This window comes from Rosa rugosa, chromosome 7, assembly GCF_958449725.1.
Source record: "Rosa rugosa chromosome 7, drRosRugo1.1, whole genome shotgun sequence".
Taxonomy (NCBI): domain Eukaryota; kingdom Viridiplantae; phylum Streptophyta; class Magnoliopsida; order Rosales; family Rosaceae; genus Rosa; species Rosa rugosa.
In genome coordinates, this window is record NC_084826.1 from 28789499 (window position 1) to 28793912 (window position 4414).

At 33.4% G+C, this 4414-nt stretch overlaps 1 long non-coding RNA gene across 1 annotated transcript; it reads right to left on the reverse strand.

Annotated features, from left to right (window-relative positions):
• Nucleotides 1–363: 363 nt before the first annotated feature.
• On the reverse strand, nt 364–2418 carry LOC133721114 (uncharacterized). Its single transcript, XR_009852067.1, has 2 exons — nt 2280–2418; nt 364–524 (listed from the first exon to the last, which is right to left on the reverse strand). It is a non-coding gene; the product is annotated as an uncharacterized LOC133721114 (long non-coding RNA).
• Nucleotides 2419–4414: the final 1996 nt, after the last annotated feature.

A 4414-nucleotide genomic window follows, 5' to 3' on the forward strand; every position in this document is an offset into this window, starting at 1 on the left:
ATCTGACACATAAACAGATTCTGAAGTAGAATACTTAGAATCTAGACAGATGAACGTTCTTAAAGTCAAAAACTGGGAAGAAAGCAAGACAGAAACAATAATGTCTTCTTATCAGGTGAACCCTGGTACATTCGTTTGTGACTACTGCCTATGTCATGAAAAGAATGGACTTCCTATGTTTTGTGAAGAGTCAAAAAAGACTTATCACAAAGAATGCATCATAGCTAAAGTAAGAAGAAAAACCATGTCACACCCCAAACCCGAGACCAATATTATACTGAAATATGGTACCCGAATTCGTGATGTGGGTTATTACAAATAAAACTTCCTCAATGGATAAATTAAAGTAAAAGAATTTGCAAATAAGTCTGAATAATACTTTTATTAGAAATTGAAATTATTATTTTTACAATACTAAAGCTGAACAAAATATATTACATTATTTCTTTTGAGAAAGCGGTAGAAAATAAAACATTCATTTATTTAGAGAATCGCCCCATTTTCCCCAAGCGTCTAATCGCTACCTGAAAACAAGAAGGTGTAGCATCATGAGCAACACAAGCCCAGTAAGTACACAACATACATTCTTATATTAATGTGTCTTATAGGAAATCAAAGTGAATAACCAAGTAAAAATGTACCGGGAACCATTTATATGTTCAAACGAATTCTTAAATATGTATATGTATACGCACAATACACACACACATATATACAAATATATTCATCCGTGTGAATGGTTTATAATAAATCATATAGTCACATCTCCTTATTGAACCAACAATATATTGCAGCATTAATATGTGAAATAACCTCAAAGAAATGCATGCTCAATTCTCTTTTTCACTTATCATCGTAACATATTAATAATATATCGCAGACAGATATTTGATCGAAATAATATAAGTACACTTCTCTTCTTAGTGAATTTTCGGATTAACTGGTAATAAATCATAAATACAAGTGCTAGGGTCCAACGTACTATACCCAAAGCACGAGTAAGCCAGGTTGACTGGTAACAAATCATAAATCCACGTACTAGGGTCCATAATACCAAAGCACGGGTAAGCCGCAGCATACAGAGGACAAATCCAAAGTATGTATACTCAAGGAGAACACCTCTTTCCTAAGAGTATAATAGTGCACTATCTGTAGGGACTAGGGCCCAAGCTTAACGTCTCATAACACCAAAACACATTTACCAGTAATTTACTTAAGCACGGGGTTGTAGAAATCACCCGGCTTCACAACTGTACTTTTCAAACATAATCAAATTTGCAAAATACAATCTTTATTAATTATAGATCGTAATATATGTATATGTACACACACATATAGATACATATATTTAGCAATAATCTCATATGAAAACATATGTAACATAATTGTATAACACAAATAAGTAAATTCACTTGCAAGCAACATAATAAAATAAATAAGCTTATACATAATTGAAATCAAGTAAAATAATAAAGCACAAGCATTAAATGAGTAACTATACACAATTAATAAGCTTGTAAATAACTGAAATAAAGTAAAATAATAAAGTACAAGCATTAAATAAGTAAATATACAGAATTTAACAAAATTATATTATAGTTAGTATTTCAGTTCTTATGTCCAAATCCATTGAAGTTCATCAACCGTGTTCATGTTTCTCCGATTAGAGTCATCAAACTTCAAGATGTGTTATATTGTCCATCACAAGTCCGAATTAGTCAAATGAGTACACCATTTCAAAGGGTTTTTCACAAGGAATTCAATGGAATAAGTCATGTAGTCCAGATCAGAGGGATATAGTCCAGAAATGGTGAAGATCCATAACAGTGCAGAAACCGATATTTTTGTTACTGACCTTTGATTTCTTAGTCTTTACGTACAGTGTAAAATTACCAATACCTCTCAAACTCTCCAGATCACAAGTAGAGGTCCTAAGCTTCAAATTGATATAAATTTTGTAGAAAATGATTAAGGAATGAGGGAGATATGAATTTTTGAAGTTGTGGTGGCTGTATGAGATTTCCAGCGAGTTTAAAAGTTGAAAACTTTGATTAGCCATAACTTCTTCATTTCTTAACCTTTTTTAGTGATTCAAAAGCCTAAACTGAAGAACTTTTGATGAGGAATTTAATACTGTAAATATTTGTAACAAAACAGACTTTGTTATATACGAAAATACAGGTTTGCAGCAAAGCAGATCCTTTTCCATTTTATCATTGATTATGTAGTTTGATAAATCTTAAAGACAAAAGAATATAGAAATGTATTCATGTACTTACTTAAGGAACTCAGAAGGTCTTGTGATCAAACTTTGGACTTCTTTCACAAAAGGAAACTTCTTAAGGGAAATAGGATGAAGGATTTGTGTGAGGAACTTTTAGTTGGGTTTTCTCTTCAACTAAGGGAGTTTTTGATCAAATTTTGCATTTGATCTTCAAGTTGAGTATGATCAGATCATAATGATATATATAGGCTAGAATTAAGTACTAAGATAAGTGAGTGACTAATATTGTAATGCAAGTGGCTAATCCACTAGTTAGGTTAAATGATTAAAAGGAAGAGTAAAATTAAAAGAGTAGTAAAAGAAAGAAAACATAAAGCAGCTTTGCCAATTATATATATATATACATGCACACATCCATAAATATATAGATACACATTTACCTAATTGATAAGTAAAGAACTTTAGTGCTTTCTTAAGGTAAAAAGAAAATATCAATAATTAGTACTAAAATGACATGCATCATAAAAATAATATGGATGAGAGTCTTGAGCTTAATAAAAAAGTAAGACATTTCGAATATAACTAATAATATAGTACTCTATAGTTGACACTAATTTTCGGGTTATTACAAACCAAGCATGGCCTTATCAGCCAATTGGTTGAACAAGAATATGAAGAATATTTCTCTAAACAAAAAGAGAGAGAAATAGAACCTTTGTTCCAAGAAATCATGGAACCATCTTCCTCAAAAATAAAGGAAGAAGAAAGCGATGAAAATATAGAACTGGTTGAACCACCAGCAATTGTTCCAGAAGAATGCAAACCATTCATACCATAGGAACAAGTTCAGGAAAATGAGCATCAACCGTCTAAAATCGTCTCTACTAGTAGGTACAGCAACTACATAGAGATTGGATTAAAATTCCCTGATCACAAGAAATATCATCTACATGCATTTGTAGATAATGGGTCAGGATTCACTGTTGCAAAGAGATTTGCAATTCTAGAAGAACTCTGGAAAGAAGATAAGAAAAGAACAGCTACTGGTGTCACATTTCACGGAAGTCACCTTACAGTGAACAAAGTAGCAAAAAATGTTCATATCACCATTGGTGGAGGAACATTTATCATCCACAACGTTTGGCAGTCTGAAGGCCAAGGATCAGATTTCTTGTTGGGAAATGATTTTATCCTCCACCAAAGATTCATCCAGGATGAAGAAGTGATAGGCTTCAGAAAAGGAGAACGGGTGTTCTGGGCAGACCGACTTACACAAGCAAAAAGTGTAGTAGGTCCAAACTTTACTACTCAGTATCAGAGATCGCAACATAATAGTGGTGATCTTACCCCCTACAAGCCCAAATTTGAACCCATACTCCAAATTAAACAACAAGAAGAATTACTTGTTGAAGAATCTTCTTCTTCTGAAGAAGAAACTAGTGAAGATGAAGAAGCCAGTTTTCTCCATGAGCACAATCTCAAGCATTTTCAGAATAAGCTTGAGTCCTAGTAAATTCCAACTCTTGACAAAATCAAGAAACTACTCGAACAGAATATCGATATAGATCCTCAAAAGTTTTGGGAAAAAGACCCAGTGGTCTGTGAATTACGATTACATGACATGAATGCTATCTGTCATGTCAAAGCTATTCCTCAATACAAAGAGGAAGATTAGATAGAATTCAAAAAAGATGTTGAAGATCTCTTGAACAAGAGATTAATTCAACCTTCCACTAGCCCTCATCATGCTCCAGCATTCTACGTGAGAAATCATGCAGAAAACATCAGAGGAAAAGCTAGAATGGTAATTGACTACAGAGATGTCAACAAGAAGACTGTCAAAAACGGTTATCAAATTGCTCAAGTACGAGTATTGATCAATCAGCTCAGAGGAGCTAAAGTCTTTTCAAAATTCGATGCAAAGTCGGGTTTTTGGCAAGTCAAAATGCATCCAGAGAGTATCCCTCTCACTGCGTTTGAAACACCACAAGGTCATTACGAATGGTTAGTAATGCCTTTTGGTCTAAAACAAGCTCCCTCAATCTTCCAAAGAAAGATGGATGACATCTTCAAACATGTTGCAGAGTTCTGCGTCGTCTACATGATGACATCCTTGTCTTCTCCAAAAATAGAGAAGAACACATGAAACACCTCCACGAGGTTGTAAAGCTGATAGTTCAGCATGGAATT